This window comes from Sciurus vulgaris, assembly GCF_902686455.1.
Source record: "Sciurus vulgaris genome assembly, chromosome: 10".
In the NCBI taxonomy this organism is placed as follows: Eukaryota; Metazoa; Chordata; class Mammalia; order Rodentia; family Sciuridae; genus Sciurus; species Sciurus vulgaris.
Window position 1 is genome coordinate 137,985,490 of NC_136470.1, and position 20,927 is coordinate 138,006,416.

Below are 20,927 nucleotides of genomic sequence, written 5' to 3' on the forward strand. Positions count from 1 at the left end.
ATCACTCTGCCTCATCTCTTGCTGATTACTCTTGATTGCAAAAGCCGGCTCTTCAATTGCCGCCTGATTCTCTTTGTCTCTCGGAACTCTTCCTTCTGAGAAACGACTCAGCCCTTGCACACATGTGACGCTCATCATTTCCTCTTCATTTCAAATGTTTGTTCTCTCTACTTTTGTTTCCATAGCAGTCATGTGTGTCCTCTTACTCGGACAACAGTCTCGAGGCCTTTGTACTCTCTTGACACAAAGGAGAGGAGAGTCTGCACCGAGGGCCTCCACAGCTAGACACCATCACAGCTCACACCACCAGTGGTGAACGTGACCACCCACGACTGGGAATGTCACTGGTCTGTGCCAAGCAGGGCAGAAGAGCTTGCCCCCCGAAGTGCAGTTCTGTTGGTTTCTGTGCAAGCGTATTGGTTTAAAATTCTTGGCAAGAAAAGAACCTTTTTTCTTCTTCCTCTCAGTCTCACTTCTTTTTTCCCTTCCTCAGTCTCTCAGTGAAAGATGGCTTTGGATCCGTTGTAGAATCCGAAGAAACTAATAATGGTTTGAATTACAAGGGGGAAAAATTGGTCCATGGAACAGATATGAGACTGTTCTGCTGTGTTAACAAGAAATTAACAGGAATGAGAAACAGCTTTGTTGCAAATGACTGAAGCATGGGGATCACTCGTTATTGCAGAATAAATCAACTTGATCTGAGTTATACAGCCATAACTTCCAGAATATAGTAGGGATATTTGGGGGTGGGGAGAGAGAAGATTCAGGTGTCAGTCAGATACCATTTAGCCTCCAAGGGAACAATTCAGGCTCTGAAGGGACCTGGGACCAGGGGACTCAGATGGAGCCATTTCCCAGTGACTCTCCTTCAGAAAGGAGGTCAGGGCTACTGATGGAATATTGGCTTGTCCCCAGAACTCATGCCTGGCGACTCCTGCCAGCGCAACGGTATCAAGAGGTGAGGACTCTGGGCAGTCCTAGGCTTGGATGAGAGCATATGGGGGGAGCCCTCCTGGACGGGATCAGTGCCCTTGTGAGGACCACGAGGAAGCCTTTGTCCTCTGCTTCTGCCACATGAGGACAGGACCAGAAGGCATCATTCTGCAACCCCAAGGCGGCCCTGGGCAGAACCGCCATGCTGGCTCCCCACCATGGCTTCCCGCCCCCTGATTCATGAGAAATTCATCTGTGGTCCTTAAACCACCCAGTTTGTGGTATTTTTGTCAATAACAGCCTGAATGGTCTAAGGGAGAAAAGGAGAATAATTCAGAACAATTTAAAGAACAGTGCCTTTTTCTTAGCTGTCTGTGGAATGGAATGACATCGCCTTTGGAGGCTAAGACTAAAAGAAACTAAGATTTTTCTTTCCTGTGATGGCAGTTGGCTCCTGAGGTGACTGGAGAGCCCAGATGGGACATTTACAGTCTCTCACTCACATCCCCACAGGAGGTGCCGTGTCAGATCAGCAGGGGAGCTGTGGTCATTCAGCTCCGGCCCACTGCCAGGCACAGTTCAAGGTAACCTGAGGAGGAAGCAGAGGGGCTGGCGGGGCGGCCAGGCCCAGGACTAGCGCACCATGCAGGGAGAGGCGCTTCTCTGTGTTCTCGTGTCTACTATTTCTGATACAATTGATGTTGAAAGCCAGGATTCAATTCTCTCTCTCGAGCTGAAAGACAGAATCTAGAGGTGGATTTTCCCCGTGACGTGAGGATGTTGTGTTCACTGTTAACACTGTCATCTGCATGGATGACTCCTACCTGTGACAGGTATAGACTGTGAGGTCAGTCACACCTGCCTGAGTCTCGAGGATGCCTGAGGGGAGTGATTCTTAAGCGTGGTCCTCGGAGCATCAGCATCACCTGGAAGCCTGTGGGAATGAGATTCCTGAGCCTTTCCCAACACCTACTGAATTTAAAATTCTGGGCTGGTGCCCAGCAACCCACACTGAAACCAACTCTCCAGGGATTCTGATGCACACTTGGATTGAGGTTGGCTGCCCTGGGCGCTTCGTTCTGAACAAGTGTCTCTCTCAGAAAGGTCTTTGTAGGCCAAGGCTGAGGCTCAGATCAGCCCCCACCCTCCTCTGAGCTCAGTGACCAGTCCTCCAGGTTGCCAGCCCCCCTCACCTTCAGAGTACGCCTCCCTCCCCTGGGTCTTCCACGGTCTGAACTGAGGTCCTGAGCCAGCCCTGCAGGACCAGTCCAGCTCAGGGCCAGGGCAGCTTCGGGAGCCACAGACACGTCCCTACTCTGCTCTCCCGTCTCCCTCGCCATAATCTCCACTTAGCACGGCACAGGTCCCTAATGAAATCTACCTGTGAGATTAGTACTGTCTTTTTTTACGCACGAGGAAACCAAGATGTGGAGAAGCAAATTCCTTGCCACCGTCACAGAGTAGTAAGGGATGGAATTGGGATGAAATCCAGTCAGCTAACTACGGAATCCACTGGGAAACCGGGATGTTCCTGGGATGCACACTTTGAAATGCTGCTATGAGAATCTCTGTCTACAGAGTTGACAGCGACTGTTGGAAGAGCCCTGGAGTGCCAACCTGCTGCCATCGGTCCCTGTGTTCTCCCAAATGAGGCGGTGGATCCAGACATGCATACATGCAGACACAGTTCTCATTTCAAGATGGGTGCATTTTGATGTCTCTTCATCTATTTGCTCTTTAAATTTTTCTCCAAACTAAAAGCAAGAGCTGTTCTGCTCTCCTGAATGCCACACTCTGCTCTGCATGCCTCCCTGGGATGCCCAGCAGGCGTGTCCCCAGGAGCACGTTCACAAAGCTCCTCATTGCTCCCTGCAGCCAGTTCTTCCCTGGTCTTCCCTATCCCGGTAAATACGCCATAATAGTCAAGCCAAAACCCTGATACTCGCATTTTACTTTTTCCTGTCTCCCATCTTCCATTTCTACTTCATCAGCAACTCATGGTGGTTTTACTTCCAAAATATATTTTACGTCTCTCTCCACTCTGTCCCCATCTCTACCTAGTCCAAGTCACCAACTGCCCCCCAATTAATCTTCCCATATTTATCATCTGTCTTAGTCAGCTTTTTCACTGTTGTGACTAAAAGACCTGACAAGAACAATTTTAGAGGAAGAAAAGTTCCTCTGGGGGCTCACCATTTCAGAGGTCAGTCCACGGATAGCCATTCCTCAGGGCTCAAGGTGAGGCAGGACATCATGGTGGAAGAGTGTGGCAGAGGACGGTGGCTCACATGGAAGCAGAGAGGCTCCACTTGTCAAATACAAAATACATGCCCCAAAGGCACGCCCCCAGAGACCCCCTCCTCCAGCCACACCCTGCCAGCCTTCAGGTACCATTCAGTTAATCCTGTCAGGGGACTGATTCACTGACTGGGTTGAGACTCCCATAACCCAGGCGCTTCTCCTCTAACCCTTCTTGCATTGTTTCACACACGAGTTTTGGGGAACACCTCGCATGTAAACCATAGCATCACCCCACCTCCTAAAATCTTTTCCACACGTAGACAGAATAAACTTTTGAAAATACGCACTGGTGGGGCTGGGGGTGTATAGCTCAGTGGTAGAATGCTTGCTTAGTACGTGCCAGGCCCTGGACTACTCCCAGCACCACGAAAAGAAGTAAGCAAATCAAATACCTTAAATTAACGAGAACGCACATTGGCTTCTGTCCCTCTCGTTGTCGTCTCAGGCCCCCTGGTCACATTTGGAACAAATCCTGAATTCCTCCCACAGGCTGGCTGGACCTCCAGGAGGCTCCCTTCCTCACCCGTCCGTCCGTTCCTTGCTCGCCTTCTTTACCCACCCTGGCTCTCTGCTTTTCAAGCAGAACTTACGTTACTTATCACTTCTACTTATCCTTTCACTTTTTTTGTCTTAATGTCCTCCCCACTGAAATGTCAGCTTAATGAAGATGACCTCATCGCCAGGCCTTGCACATAGGAGGTGATCGACAAGCATGAGTTGAGTGAGCCTGCACGAGGGAGAGCCAGCAGCCTGGGAGCGAGTGTCAGCAGAGCCGCTGCACCTGCAGGATCCATCGTTTCCGGCCCCAACGCGGTCTTGCACGTGCCGTGTCACCTGAGCGTCGACCGGTACTATTGATCTTCTAAAGGAAGTGGCCTGGCTTAAAAAAGAGAAAGACAACTCTGAAGATCTGAAGGGAGACCACAGGCACAAAGGGAATCGGGAATCGCACACGGCACGAAGTCTGACAGAGCAAACGTCAAAGAATCGCACCCGAGAACAAAGGCCTGTCCTCACGCAGGCTTTCTAAACACAGAATCCTGGGACAGAAGAGGAAATGGGAGAGAGAGAGATTGAAAAACTGGAAACAGGGAAACTGGACAGAAAGACATTTCTGTTCAACAGCAGATTCAAATCTTCCACCAGATAGCATTCATACCTATATTTTCTGGGGAGAAGCGTAATCAAAAGCACATTTTATTATGTACAAAGAAGAGGAAAACAGGGGTTGGGGATATAGCTCAGTTGGTAAAGTGCTGCCTTACAAGTACAGGGCCCTGGGTTCCATCCCCAGCACCAAAAAAAAAAAAAAAAAAAAAAAAAAGAAGAAGAAGAAGAAGAGGAAAGCATGCGGGAAGACTGGCGACTGGCATCTGCCAAGCTGAGCGTGAGGACAGCCCTCCATGGGGGCAGGTCTGCCAGCTGCCTCCCCAGCATCCAAGCATGGTTCTTGGAGCCTCCTGCGTGACAGGGTACTTCCCACGGAAAGCCTTCCGTGGTTGACGTGAGGTGGTGCTGCTTCAGCAGGAAATGAAAATGAGCAGAAGCACGCAGGGCGTGGGTGCTGCCCAACGCCTCTCCCTGCAGCCCCGTGTCAGCCGGGAGTGACCAGCGCAGAACAGTGGTTCTCTGAAACTGAACTCGTTTTACGGTGCAGGCAGCATTGTGCACGCACACCCATAGTTCATGTAAGAACTTCACCAAGTGGCCCATGAATAAAGAGGCTGTTCTAAATAGTCATTACGTGATTTATGGCTGGTTCTATTTCAAGCTATCACTATAGAAAATACATTTTGTGTTTTTAAACCGAGGCTTTAAGAAAGAAATACCTTAAGAGAAATTATAACTGGAAAAATTGCAAAAATAAAGTTGGCAAGAAATATTCCTCCAGGATTAAAAAAAAGAATGAATTGGAAGAGATTGTTTGTTGTATCATCTTCTCTATAATCCATTTCACATCACAGGCTGGCCCTGCTGCCAGCTTATCATCAGGGCAGTGGCCGAGGCAAGAAAGACAGCCCTGATTCAACCACTTCCAGCTCCAACATGCCCATCGTGGGTGAGGCACTGAGTCTCTGAGCCAAGCTTTTCCCATCTGTACTGTGGGGACCATAGGATTATCATGAGGGTTAAATGAGAAAATGGGTGTAAAACATCTGTCACAGAGTAGTGTGCGGGGCAGACGGTCATAATGATCATTATTTAAATCATCTGTGATATGCCTCTGCCACGGCCAGCATTGCTCAAGGGGCTCTGAACGTGTCCCAGGGCTGCCCTGCGCTGGCAGATGGACACCAGGCAGACCCACAGGCCACCATTTTCTTCATCCCCTGTAGGAGTAGCACACCTGGAGCTGGCAGGGAAAAAGCTGGGGCCCTATTTTTAAACCCTAACAGTGAAAATAAAATGGGAAAATCTTATTCTCTAATGAAGCAAATAATGTTTCTTATCATGACTTCACACTTTATTAATACTCTGTCATTCGACCTAAGAATGAGAGATAAGAAGTCAACGAAGCACCTCTCAAGTGTTCAGTGCTACGGCAGGTGGGGTGGGCAGCTTAGAAACTTATTCCAGCAAGTGAGTCGTTTAAAATCCCAACTGGGGGCCGAGATACAGGATAGGGGAACAGAAACGTACATCCATGCTAACCGCGCCGGAGAGTGAGGTCCAGGCGCACGGTGGGTGACCCCCGAACCGCCATCTTCTGCCGGCGGCCGGGGTGGGGTCCTTTCTAGGCCAGGCTCCCTCCCAACAGCGCAGCGGTTGCGCTCTGCGTCCTGACACCTCTCCAAGGGTTTCTTCGAAGTGAAGCATTTTCCCTCATCACGAATACCTCTGGCTGCAGACCCAGCGGGGTCCTGGTGGTTGGTCCCCTCTGGCGCCATCTACCCTGAACCCAGATTGCACCCCAGCACCGTCACTGTTCTCTCGGGCTCTGTTTCGATTCACTCCTTTGATTGTCCCCTTGGAGACACGTCACCGGGGCGAGTCACTGGGAGACAAGAAGGAAACATAGCTGCTCACCTTGCTCTCTGAGGGTGACGACCACAGATGCGCAGGGCCCAGCCCCGTCTCTAGGAAGTGACTGGTTGTCCAGGGATCCTGAGGCGCACCTGCTATTTATGTAGTGATGTGTGCGCAGCCACGTTGGTCCTGCCTACAGGAAGAGACCGTGGGGACTGAGACTTGGATTCTTATGGGAGAACTGGCATTATTTAATTAAAACGTGGTAGCCGAGAGTCATGCATATCAGAATCATGCAAAGAGAACTTCCTGTATGGTATTATCTTTCCCAGCCTTTAGCCTGTATCAATGGAAAATCTGTTCCCATGAAAGAAAGCTCTCCTACATTGTAACTGGATCGGATTCAACACGGAAGGTTAATGAGGGTAATTCAGCAAAATGAAGTGTTAAACACGTACCTTCACGTAACACACATAAACCTAATAAATGTCTATTACATCACAAAAATCAGCATGCTCCACACATGGCCGTGGAGGCCAAAGAGCAAGGGCTTCTCCGTGTTCCCGGAACTTATTCCATTTTTTCCACCTTACTTTTGCCTTTGCTTTTTCCTTTTACTGTACTAAATGCAGTACGTTGTACTCAGCACCACAGAGTCGCGCTTTTATAAAAGTGGTTCTCAGCTGGGACGGAGCTCAGCCCCAGGGACGGAGCCCTGCCTCCTCCTGCTCATCCCAGGTCCCAGCACAGCATCGAGAACATAGGAGCACATGATTCCCTACCTCCCTTCGAGGTCTGCACCCTCTACCCACCCATCCTCCCACCTGGGAAATGTTTTTCTACTCTTAATAGTGATAATGCCCTGGGGTGGGAATGGAGATGATTTCCCCCTGTTCAGATTTATAGTGTCTTAATTCTTCATGATGAGCATTGACAAACATATTTAATGTTTACAAAACAACAGTAATTTCCCCAAACACAAATAAAAAAATTAGAGAGATATTTTTTCAATAGTTGAAAAACTTCCTCTAGAATTTCCCTGAGTGGCCTCCGTAATTTTCTTAAAATCTCTCTGAGGAAGACACGAGGCTGCCTCTCGAACCAGTGCTGGTTGTCGCTGTTTCCCTCCTTGCTCAACCCACAGCACGGATGCTTTTTCAAGAGGAACTGACAATGGCGGGCCCGACACTCAGCTCCTGCCCTCACGCCACCTCCTGCTCTGTGCTACACCGACACAGTGGTTCTCCCCTGGTAAAGGCCTTGTCAGACCTCGCTTTTGTTCGAAGATAACGGTAATGCTCTTCCGGGTCTAAGAGCTGGTTTAAAGGCTACGGTGAGATGATCCAGGACCTTGGTCGGGCCCAGGTTTTTTGGATATGACCCCCAAAATGTGACAAAAGCACAAGCTGACAAACAGAATTACATCCACCAAATTCTCTGCACAGTGGAAGGGACCCTGGAGAGAGGGGGACAGTGCCTGCAGAGCAGAGGGGACACTGGACAGAGGGGACAGTGCCTGCAGAGCGGAGGGGACAGTGGACAGAGGGGACAGTGCCTGCAGAGCAAAGGGGACACTGGACAGAGGGGGGACAGTGTCTGCAGAGTGGAGGGGACACTGGACAGATGGGACAGTGCCTGCAGAGCAGCGGGGACACTGGACAGAGGGGATAGCACCTGCAGAGTGGAGGAGACACTGGACAGATGGGACAGTGCCTGCAGAGTGAAGGGGACACTGGACAGATGGGACAGTGCCTGCAGAGTGGAGGGGACACTGGACAGAGGGGATAGCACCTGCAGAGTGGAGGGGACACTGGACAAATGGGACAGTGCCTGCAGAGTGGAGGGGACACTGGACAGAGTGGGGACAGCGTCTACAGAGTGGAGGGGACACTGGACAGATGGGACAGTGCCTGCAGACTGGAGGGGACATTGGACAGAGGGGGGACAGCACCCACAGAGCAGAGGGGACACTGACAGAGGGCAACAGCACCTGCAGAGCAGAGGGGACAGTGGACAGAGGGGACAGTGCCTGCCAAGTGGATGGGACCCTGACAGAGGGCGACAGCACCTGCAGAGCAGAGGGGACACTGGACAGAGGGGACAGCACCTGCAGAGCAGAGGGGACCCTGGACACAGGGGATAGTGCCTGCGTATTAGAAGAGATAACTGTAGATTATCCACCCAGTGAGGAATTAATTCACAGAACATACAAGAAACTCAAACAATTCAACAGCAAAAACCCTCCAAAATAAGTAATCAGATTTAAACATGGGCGAGTGACCCGAATAGACATTTCTCAAAAGAGGGTATCCACATGGCCGGCACGTGTAGGGAAGATGCCCAACGTCACCAATCAGGGAACTGCAAATCAAAACCACAGAGAGATAGCATGGGACTCCAGTTAGAAAGGTGTCATCAAACGACAAGACTAACAGACTCTGGGAGGGCATGGAGAAAGGGGAACCCTCACCCACTGTTGGCAAGAATGCCGGTTAGTGCAGCTAGTAGAGAACAGTGTGAAGTTTTCTCAGGAAACCTACCCATAGAACCACCATATGGTCCAGCGATCATCCTGCTGCGTGTAAATCCATAGGCATTGAAGCGAATGTGCCTAAGAGACATCTGTACCCCGTGTTTGTGGCAGCTCTGTTCACAGAGCCAAGACACGCAATGAACCTCATGCCCACCAACAGATGAATAGACAAAGAAAACGTGGTATATTCCACAAGGGAATACTACTCAGCCATAAAACGAACGAAATTCTGCCATTCACCGCAACCTAGCTAGCGCTGAGGACTTCATGTGAAGTGGGGTCAGGCACACACAGCCACGTGGGGCGTGTTCTCACTTAGGGTGCCTGCAGCCTGGATAAGCCTGCCAAAGGCCCCCGTGTTAAGGCTCGGGCTTATTCCCAGCCTGTGGTGTGGAGGGAGGTGGTGGAACCTTTCAGAGGTTGAGCCCAGTTACAAGTCTTCCAGACATACAAGGGTGTGCCCTGATAGGGGACATCATGTCCCTGGTCTGTCCTCTTCCTCTTTTTATGATTCCTAGCCCCCAAGAGGTGAGCAGGTTGATCTACCTTGTGCTTCCCAGTCGATCTACCACATGCTGCCCCACCACGAGCCGAAAACCACAGGGTCACCCGATCAGGGACTGGAGCCCCTGAAGCTGAGAGCCAAAATAAACCTTTCCTCTCTTTCAGTTGGTTACCTCAGTTATCACAGTAACGGAAACGGACTAACCTGTGGAAGCTAAAAAGTTGACCTCGAAGAAGTAGAGAATAGAATGGTGGTTAGCAGAGTCTGGGGAGGATCTGGGGGAGGGAGGGAGAGAGACAAAGAGAAAGAGAGATTCTCCTGGGCATAGGGGTGCAGTTGGATAGGAGGAAAAACTTCTAATGTCCCATAGCACACTAAGGTAACAATGGTTGACAACAATTAACTCAATATTTCAAAATAGCTAGTGGAGAGGGTTTAGAATGTTCCCAACACAAAGAATGACAAACGTCTTTATCCATTCATCATTACCCTATGTACATGTGTGGTTGCACAAACGGTGTGTGTGACTCTACATCGTGTACAGCCAGAGAAATGAAAAGTTCCACCCCACTTGTGTACAGTGAATCAAAAAGAAAAGAAAAGAAAAAAGAAAATGAATGATCAATGTCTGAGGTAACAGGTAATGATGATCTGATCATTGCACATTATGTGCTTGCATTATAATGTTACACTTTACCCCATAAATATATATTTTACTATATGTCAATTAAAAATAAAAACACGTGTTTAAAAAGTCTGCCTGAACTTTTGTTTGCAAACTCAGAGCCTTCAAGTTCAGGACGGTCAACCTTAGACTCCATAGGGAGATTGGAGTTTTCAGGAAAATTATCAGAAGTCCTCCAACTCAGTCTAGATTGAATGTGTCTTTAATTTTCGTTCTAAGTTATACTTCCTCATCATAAAACATCCGTGTTCGTTGAATCGATAAAGAATAGCCTCTGGCTTTCAGCAAGTCATTTTTTCCCCCAAGTCCAAGTTCACAAATGGGCTTTGACTTTTTTCCCTAATTGAACAGATCAGTTTCAAAAACAAAACAACAAAGCCTGCTTGCGCTGAACCCGGGCGGCGCTGGGAGGTGTTCAGGGCCGAGTCGGGCTTGCTCGCGAGGAACGGTTCCAGGTGTCTCTCCGGCCCTGTCCTGTCACCCCCAGGCTCTCCACCTGTGCATTTCTAGCGGCCTGCGATGCGTGTCTCAGGATCCCTAAAAGGTGACGTCCAGAGAGAAGTCTCTCAACTTCATCGCCAGCGCCACTTCCAAAATGCACTCCTGCTCTGAACCTGGGAGCCCTCTGACTCCCAGCTCCCTTCCTTTGTTCTGACTTGCATCACGCCCTCAGCTGAGCCTTCATGACGCTTTCCTTTTTCACTTTCCCGCCTCTCTTGGCTGGAATCCACCCCTCCTGGCCCAGTCTGCACTCTCTGGACAGAAGAGCCCTCCGCCCCCATATTCCTCCTGGCTCTGCCCCTAGGAATCTACGGATGGATCTGCCGGCTCTCAACTCCACAGCCATCGCCCTCTGCCTTTTATTGTCAATGAAACCACTTCCCTGTCGGAAATGCTCTATCATAATCCGCTTATGCTTCCTCCCTGCAGGAAACCTCGTTTTAATCCAAACTCCCTACCGAGGCCTGAGAGGTACCTGTCCATCTTTCTGGTCTCATTTTCCACCACCATCACCAGGGCCCCTCTGTAGTGGCCACACTTGCTCTTTCCATTCCTTCTCACCAGAGGCCTGTGCACCTGTCTTTCTCTCTGCCTCTAGAGCTCTTTGTTCAGTTGGTAGCATGACCGGTTCCTAATCATTCGTGACTCGGTGCAATGTCGTCTCCTCGGAGAGGTCTTCCCAGACCATCCTAGTGAATCTGGCACACTCACAGCTGCTTCCGTTACGTTCCTTAGTTTTGTTTTATTCATAATATCGAATATTAGTTTTCACTTGGTTGTCATCTGTCTCTGCCACTGGAATAAATAACCCACAGGTAGCCTGGAACTTGCTGACTTGTGCGTTGCTGTATCCCTATAGCCTAGAACAGTGCCTGGAACACAGTTAAACTTAAGAAATGTTTGTTGAATGAATGAGCGAGTGGCCTTTTACTCCCCAACTAGGCCAGCTGTTCTCCGTGCTATCCTGCAAATCCCTTTGTGAACCCCTGGCCATGTATTATCCTCACTTTAGTCTCCTCTACCAATTGTCTTAACTATTCCTTCTGTCAATTTGTATCAGTCACTTCCTTCAAGGACTAGCTTGAAGGTCACTTGCAAAAAACCTCCTTGAATTCTTCCTGCCATGAACTCTCCATTTCTTCTCCTCCCTCTAGAACCCTAATTTCATTATACCAAGATATTTTTAATATGTTGCTTTGTAACTACAATGTGTTTCTTTTTGAGCCATCTGGTTGTTTTCTTGTCAATCAAAGGTGTAGTTAGTGACAGGAGCTTTGGACTAGAAGTCCTAATGACAGCCCAGACTTTGGAAAGTCATTTTCTACCTGTACAAATTGAAAGGGTTAGTCCAGACCAAAGGCCTGGAGTTGAATAAGACCCACAGATGTGTTGCATTTACCCTTAGTAAAACCCAAACTCCTTTGCAACATTTAAAAATTGGGATATTTTAGAACACTTGGAATTCTAACCTCTGAAAAAAGTCAGATTAGGCAATAAGAAACCTACATTCTTCATGGCAGAAAATTCACCAAGAAAGAAAGCAGCTGTCCCTCAGCACTGGGTACGGACACAGGACTTAGTGCCATCCAGTCTCTATGCTTTACTAGTTATGCGAACTCTCTGTCCGCGTTTGCATACAGAGCCCCAGGTCTGCATTATCCCCAAGGTCTCTTCCGCTCTGCGTGTTCACGGTTCTGGCTGCACATGACATATCTCTCCAAACATGAAGTTCACAGAGGACATAATCTGCTGCTCTCCCACTGTCTAAGCAGGTCACACTGCTGGGCAGAAAGCAGGTGATTAAAATGTGTTTACTGAACATTGAATTTGGTTGAATCCATAAATATGCAGTGAAAACCAACTACCACATTATAAAACATTTATTACAGATGTTTGGTTGGCTTTTATAAAGAAAGACATTCTGATGAAACAGTTAAAATACAATCATAGCGTTTGTGTGACATGGAAAATCCAGCTCTGGACATCAGTCAAATGAAGCTTCGTTTGGGCAACAGAAATACAGTCCTGGAGTCTCCATTGTGTGTCACTCCCACTAACTGTTCACTGGAGTTATGCAGGCATATCAAGAGCAGAATGTACTCCAGGGATAGAAAAATATTGCTATTTGTCCTCCCAAGTATGGCTCATGTGCTCCACAGCTGGATGTGGTGCAACCCTGCGCTGAATACCAATGGCTACCTTGCTGTGTTCCCACAAAACCACAAACAATTTGGCACGGTTCGGGACCACAATACTTAATATATCCCATTTTTCTCTTTGCACTAATTCATTAACATTAAAGGGAAACACATTTCACCTATTTTCCATGGGTTAACAGGATTAGCTGAAAGATTCCACCCCCAAGACATGCCCCAACCTGGGCCGAACCTGGTCCACCAAAGTGAACAGAAGTCACAGGTCTGTGATTGAGCGAACCTACTACCAATGTTGTCAAAACCCAGTGTCAGCACACTGCTTCTCCATCTTTCCATCCTTTTATAAAAATATTCAGGAATGACATAAACATTTAACTTGAGAAAATACTGCACTTCTCAAAAACTCTGTACATGTTAGAAATTTACATTTATTCAAAACATTATACTCTAGAGAACTAAAAAGGCCCATAAGTTAATCTGATGAGAAATTTCAACATTTACAATAAAAGCTTTTTCATTTGGACATTTTTAATCTCTCCTTTTTAAAACTATTTGTAAGGAACTGAGCTGAAGTATATGTCCAAGTGCTATCTATGAAAAATGGCTTAGTATCTAAGTGAATAGTATAAATAATAGTTGAAAAGAATCATTTACTTACCAAAGAAAATAATTTGTTTTGCAACTCTTGAGCTTTCTTTTACACTCTATTCAAAGTGTAAGCAAGACCAGACCTTCTTAGATATGGTAATCGTTTTTATCTATTGACCAGATCTGGGCCTGAACTGCAGCGCTTGTTAGTCATTTTTCTGGTTACTGTATGTACTTGGAAATAATAGAACTGCATTTCCTTTGAAATGGTCCCGTGGGCCCAGTTTGGTGAGTGTTGCTATATGTATTTATATTTGGGTCTGGGCAATTTTCATCTCCCATGGGTGCTTAAACTTTTGCAGATCACACGATTTGCATGCTAAAGAAACCCAGTCGTGGTAGGTCTCCTTGCTGAGCCTGGGTTTCTTCCCTGGTGGAACGGAGGTGGTGATAGTATTTCTCTCCCAGGGAAGCACAGGGGGTTGAGAGAGAGAAGGCTGAGGAGCCTGTGAGATGAACGATGCACTTCCACCTTCAACCGCATGACCCCAATTGGCAGAAGACCCTGAGACTCGAAGAATTGGGGCTCTTGCTCCAGATCATGCATTGAAGAACTGTCCTCGGCTGCTCCTGCTTGTACCCTGGCCTTAAGCAGGGCATGACTCTGCCACCGAAGCAATCAGAAACCCACACATGAGTCAGAGCTCTTCCATGGCTGGTGACTGTGATCCTGCACCTGGTTTTCATGTATTCCTGTAGGAACAGCTCCTTATTTGGGGGTTGTACCCTGAGCAGGGAACATGAGTCACCGCCCAGCGGCCCACTCCTCCACATTCTGACTCTCTCCATTATGAGTGAAGAACTGAGAATTCTCCTCTCCTCATTTCCCACGGGAGTTCAACCAAGCCTTCTCCCTTCTCCAGCTAGTATTGTCACCTTCCTAGCGAATTGCCTTCTGAGACTCTTCTGTGCACTTAGTCCTCTAGTTCAGGAAACAGTGTAACTTTACATCATTGAAGAAGAGCAAGACATGGCTTGGGTCGTGGACACTGCCCTTTCCAACTCAGCCCACGACCCTTAACCTGCTAGAAGATATGGCCCCCAGCACAGAGGATACTCCCCGTAAAACATTATTTTGCTAGGTTCTTTCCCCGGTAGAAGATAAATGGAAGGAAAGGTGGGCTGGCTGCAGTGCTGGTGATCGTGGCCATGGTACCCGGGATGGTGGCAGTGGTATCAGTTATGGGGCATCAGTGCTGGTGATGATGGGGTGATGGTGGTAACAGTAGCGGTGGGTGATAGTGATGGCAGAGTTTGTCAGCCATGTGGAAATGCTTGGGTGGGTGCAGAACTTCACTCTGCTCTCTAAAAGTTTGAGTTTATCGAACCAATGTTTCATGATTTACCAGGACCCTGGTGGAGCTGTTAGAATTTGTCAAATGAACAGCTTCTCTATTTGCCTCAGTGGCACAGATATTTTTTCCTTTAAAGTTTACATCTACCATAGGCCTAAAGCAAATGCCTGTATCTTAAGGCCAGGAATAAAATGAAATCATGTCATATGGATGTGGACAATTTCTCAGTTTGGGGAATTCTAGGTACTAGTACCCATGCAAACCTAACTGTATGCCCCCAGATGGATCCAAGATTCTTATGAAGAAAGGCAACAGCATGCCCGTTGTGTGGAGTAACTGAAATGCTCAGAATTAATGTGGTTTCTAGATTCCAAGGCTGGTCCGGCTAGTGACAGGTGTGGTAAGCGTGCTGAACGCCAGGCCTTCAGAGAGAGCTGGATGGCACCCTGTAAGAAACCCTTCAATGACATCAGGGGACAGGAAGGAACTATAAGCAAAGCTGGCCAAGGGCAGAGCAAAACTTCCCGGGCTCCTCTGTGGCCTGGTCTGTCCTGGTGCCTCTGCCCCGGGGCTCTCGCCTCACACAGAGGAATGCGAGCCCAGGGCCCCGTCCCGTTTTCTTCCCCAAGGGGCGGGAACTGCCCACTCCTGCTCTGTAAAACGCCCAGGTCCTCTGCTCTAGCTGTGGGGACAGAACAAAGGACGGTAATTATTGGATGTAACTTAGTCACTGGCCATAACGTCTGCCCCTGTGTGGGCGCTGGATCTGCACATCTGTTTCCCAGGAAAGACAGCGACTCTGGGAAAAGGAAGATGTCTGCCCAAATGCCCGGTGCTGTGCTCCTTTCTTGGGCCTGTCTTCACAGGCACCTGCGAAGCTGCGATACCGGCAATGTGAGCAGTGGCCTGACCTAATGTCCCTCTGTCCTGGGTCATCCAAAGTGTGTCCCCAAATGCCAAAACCCTTCTCCACCTTCATCAGCCTTGCCACGAGCTCACCCACCCATCTCCATGTGGCAGCCATGAGCCCAGGTGACCCTTGACTTGAGGGTAAAATACACATCAGATTTCCAAAACCAAGCATGAAAAAAATAATGTAAAAGAAGTCAGTAATCTTTGCCACTGCTCGCCAGCTGAAATGCTAATATTGTACTGAGTTAAACAAAATATTACTAAAATATTTTTTACCTATTTCTTTTTACTTCTTCAAATATGGCTAATAGAAAGTTTCAAATTACAGACGTGGTTTGAGTGTGTAGCTCATGCTGTATCTCGGTCCTATGGTGTGGGTCTACGTAGTTTCCAGACTTTGCACTGTTGCACTTGAAGGAAAACCATCCTTGGGCAACAGCGTCGAGACCGTTTAATCTTTTTATATGATGATCAAACAGTTTCAAATGGCCTGTCAACAATGTCCTGCATATTTAAACTTTTTTTTTTTTTTTTTCGCAGAATGATTGCATGTATCCCAAGCAAAGCCAGTTGTACCCAGAGTTCAAATCTATCAAGCCATCGCACAGGTAGTGGGACAAGTAGAGCACAGTGGGCTCAGGGGTTCCCCGCCTTCTTTGTGTCATGGACCCATATCGTTCACTGCGTGATATTTATCAAGTACCTACCATATCCAGGACTCTGCTAGGAGATCTGAAACTATAAACTACCCGAAGGGAACAGGGAAAGTTCCAAAACATTGGTCGGGGCAGAGATTTCTTTTAGGACCCTAAAAACATAAGCAATGACAGCAACAATAGAAAGGACCCCAGGGAACCACAGCATAGGCCACGGGGTGAAAGACAGACCCCAGCTGGAGGGAAACATCTGCACGCTGCGCACCCTGCGCCGAGGAGGGGCTGAGGTCCAAACAGTCCGGAGACTCATACTCAACGACAAGCAAACAACCCCATTTAAAAATGGGCAAAGGACTTGAATAGACGTTTCTCCAAAGAAGACTCACGAATGGCCAAAAGAGATATGTGAAAATTCTCGGCACCTCTAACCACGAGAGAAATGCAAATTGAAACCACAATGAGGTTATCCGCTCACACCTGCTCCACTGACAGTTATCAAAAAGAGGAAAGGTTAAGGCACGCTGGCCAGGCTGTGGGGCACAGGGAGTCCCGGTCGCTGTTGGTGGTGCTGCAAATTGGTCATTTTGGAAAGCAGCGTGAGGTTTCTCCAAAAAAAAGCAAAAGTAGAATCACCACATCCTCCCGTGATCCCACTCCTGGTGAACCCAAAGGAAATGCTGAAGGGGTGTCCACAACCTCTGTTTCTGGTAGCATCTTTCGCAGTGACCAAGATTTGGAAACAAAGTGTCCTCGGGGAAAGGGTGTATTTTAAAAACATGGTGTATATATACATACCCGAATGTTCTTCAGCCACTAACAAATAATTAAAAAACAGGAAATTGTGTCATTTATAACACGGTCGAACCTGGAGAACATTACGTTAAGTGAAATAAACCACGCAGGCCTCTCTGTAGAGGTGGAATCTAAATAAGTTGAGCACACAAAAGTAGAGACTAGAGTGGTGTTGCCAGGGCCTGGGGTGGGGGTGCAGAGGGAAGAAGTCTAGGCTCTGGAAATACAGCTGATGAATCCTCTGAATGTTAGGCCCTCCGCCCAGAGAAACACATAAACATACACACACTCACAGATTTGTACGTAGCTAGGCCCTTGAGACTGTTCTGAGGTTCATCTGTGGATGCTGGATTAACAGTTTCTAAGTCTGAGGAGTACAGACCTGCCCTGAGTTTGAGTGCCAGCTCCTGGGCTGCAGTTTACCTCCCTAAGTCCCAGTTTCCTCATCTGTAAGAGGAGACAGGGAGCACATTGCCGGCGTTGTGAGGACCAGCACTGATACATAGAGAGGACTTCCACTCACAGCACGTGCTTCCCAGGGCATAACCTTCATCTCTCATCTTGCCTTCTTAGGGGGCAACTCGAAAGGATGAGCGAGAGGACAGATTCTTTACATCCAAAGCTCCCTTTGTGCAGCAAGGCCTTGACATCTAGGGTGACCCTGCAGCGTGGTGGCTGAAACAAAAATAGTAGTTTCGTCCTCCAACCAAGCCATCGCCTTTTAAGTCAGATGACCCGAATCTCTCTGGAGGAGAGGCTAGGCGGTGTGTACACACCTTCGTCTGTCCTTTCTAACAAACCTGTGTCTGTCGGTCTGGGCTTCTGTTTGCAGGGAACTGTTTTGTTTGTTTTAGAAAATGGTCTTGGTAATACACATTTCTTATAGGTGATCTCCAATAAGAACATGCAAACTTTGGGATAAAAGTAGCCTTAAATGAATAAGAATGAGCCAGGTGCAGTGGCACACACCTGTAATTCCAGCCAATCCAGAGGTAGAGACAAGAGGATTGCTAGTTCAAGGCCAGCCTCAGCAACTTAGCAAAGCCGTCTCTCAAAAATCAAATTTATAAAAGGAGACGAGTCTCAGTGGCTATGTGCCCCTGAGTTCGATCCCTGATATATATATATATATATATATATATATATATATATATATATATATACACACGAATAGGAATGTGATCTAAGAAGCTGCACTATCCCTACGTTGCTTTCCTTCCAGCACCAAACTCGGCTAATTTATCCCCCACAACACCCTGTCAAAGGGAGCTGCTCACCAGCCACCAGGGGCAGGCAAGCCAGCATTGTCATAACTGCAGGCTTCTTTCCCCCCTCAGAACCAAGTTATGTATGGTATTTACGTACATCTGTGTGGCTGGGCATTTTACAAACGCTTCTTGGAGAACATTAAACAGGAAATTGATGCCACAGGGCAAATATTCATTCTTCCCATCCTCTCACAAAAACAAGTACAGATTTGCTGTGGCTAGACCGACTTCCTGCAGTGTGCCTGCTTATTGGATTTTAACACTAGAAGGAAAAAAACACATTCTCTGATTTAGTTTACAGCATGTTGAAATGGCTAACATGCATAAACCAAAAAGCTTCCCTCGTGAGAGCATTGAAATGGGGAATCCAGGGTTTGGAACATCAGGAAATGCAAAGGTTCACGACGTTCTTTACACCCATTGATGAAAACCACTTTGTGTCACATCAGACGCCTCAACCTCTGTTTAAGCAACATGCAGTGCGGGTTTTCAAATGGAAAAGTCTTCAAGCATTTGGCCCCTGCAGTTCTTCATGGAAGGACAGCGTCTTCTAATCTGCACAGTGGTCTTTACGTAGCAGCCTTCTCAGCATCCAAGATTTCACATCTGCTTCCTTATCAGCCCCAAAACTAGAGACCCAAGAGGTTCTGAAAAAAAAAAAAAAAAAAAAAAAGAATCTCCCAGGAATGGAGAATGTGACTTAAGCTAAATTACTCAGTGAATTATTTTCCCAGGGCAGAAACTCATTCAAAGTGTGTATGTAACCTAAGCGCATCCTGTCAAAGTGAACACCGAGGGGGCTGGGAAGTTGCTCAGTGGTCCAGCATTTGCCTAGCATGCACAAGGCCCTGGGTTCCATCCCCAGCAGAAAAACAAATAAATAATTCTTGAGGGTTTTGCAGGGAAAGTCATGCACTTCTCTCTTTTTTTTTTTTTTTTTCTGTGGTGCTGGGGCTTGAACCCAGGGCCTTGTGCATGTGAGGCAAGCACTCTACCAACTGAGCTACATCTTCTGTCCTCTTTCCTGATGGAGGAAAATACCAGAGCAGTTGGCAGTCACGGCAGTCATCTCAGGACCATGATGGGGAACAGCTTGAGGTAAAGCTAATATGAGGGAGGGCGGAAGAGAGAAACAAAACCCGCCCCAATGTCATCATTTTGGTGCTGGATCAAGTTTTGCCTGAAGATCTGTCTCTGGGTCATTTAATAACATAAACCATTAACTCTCCAGTATTCTTTAAGTTGGCTTGATTTAGAATTTAGTTGCCATTTGCAACTAAAGCTTTGAAACTGCCATAACTCTCTGTTGGAAAAGATTTGTAAAAGAAAGGGAAGAGGATGAGGAGAGGCTCTCGTGGACTGCTTGTAAGCTTAACTAAATAACTAACTATAGGAAAGCAACAGAAGACCAATAAGCAATCAAAGCGATTGCTGCTGAGGAAGGTTGAGGAGCAAAAGTCTCAAAGTGATGAGCAACCAGAGGCAGGAGGGGCCGCCCATGGCCTCCTGCCTGCGCTGGCAGAGCTGGTGACCTCACAGCAGGGAGGCCCCTCAGACAAGGCGTTCTCACCTTCCGCCCCGTCACCTCCCAGAGTGAACTATTTTAGCAGCATGTGCAGCTGCAATTATCGAAACCACTGGACCTCCATTCTCGCAGGTGGTTCTTAGGAGCTGTGTTTCAAAATTACACACTATCATCTCCATTTTGTAGATGGGAGGACTAAGGCCCAGAGGCCCCAGGTTAGGCATACAGTGCGCAGCAGTAGGGACAGACACCGCTCTCCAAGGCCTGGACCCCTGTCATCCACGAGCGCCGTCCTCGGGGGCGCTCTCTGTCGTGTGGTGCCTGGGCTCCTCTAGAAGGGTGCCTGAGGAACCCGACATCCGGCCCATCCCTCCCAAACCCTCCCCCTTCCCTCACACGCCACCAGCACTGATGTGCCAAGGTCGTGCTGACTCCCCACAGCGGTGCTGCATGCCCGACCTGATACCGCTGAGACCCCAACTCCCCTGGTCTCTGAGGACAGCAAAGTCCGGTCGTGGAGCACGGCCCTCGCTGACCCCGTCTGAACACACGTGTTCGGACCTGGGTGCTGGGAGGGCAGGCCTTCCACTAAGGCCTTGATCCCCCATCTGAACCTGAGGCAGTAGGGCAAGTTAGAGGCAGAGCCGTGGCTTGCTGGTGTTCCTCCTACACAGAGCCTCTTCCCTCACTTCCTCCAAGGCTCCCTCTGCTCCTGCAAGTTCCCGATCACTAGCTTCACCTCCATCGGCACCTGCTCCGCAGCCATTTCCAGGATGACCCAGCACATCTCAGCTTCCTGACACTTGCCCCCCGCTGGCTTGCAGGGCGAGTGCTCACCACGCCACACGCAGGCACCCCAAGAGCATGGGGTGTGGAATTGCCAGTTTGCCCCGTCCTGTGGGTTCCTTTCCTTGGTGAGGTCTGAGGCCTCAGGCTTTTGCAGGAGAGAAAACTGTTAGAAAGAGGGGTGGCAAACTTCGGGGCTACAAGGAGTGGTTTTGCGGCTGGCCCAGTCTCGCCGAAAACTGGAGCCTAGGACGGCAGGTTCTGGAGCCCGCCACACAAGCGCTCTGCCCAGTGGCTTCTCTGATCGTCGCCTTGGGCTTGTGCATTTATCTTTGCTCCAGTGAGGCCGCTGTCGTTCTGGGACTCAGCTGCTCTCTCTCTTCATTTGTTCTCCTTCCTTCTTTTCCAACTTGCCCCCGTTACTGGTTCTTTGCCCTCATTGATTCTGAGCCTTTTCACAG

The 20,927-nt window shown here is 48.3% G+C and overlaps 1 protein-coding gene across 1 annotated transcript in view; it reads left to right on the top strand.

The window, feature by feature from the left end:
* The window catches only part of LOC306638037 (uncharacterized protein), a 34,003-nt gene extending 17,959 nt beyond the window's left edge, over positions 1-16,044 (top strand). The window contains exon 3 of the mRNA XM_079101115.1: positions 15,980-16,044. The gene's annotated coding sequence lies outside the window, so the exon portion shown is untranslated. The remainder of the gene's footprint in view (positions 1-15,979) is intronic.
* The last annotated feature ends 4,883 nt before the right edge of the window (positions 16,045-20,927 follow it).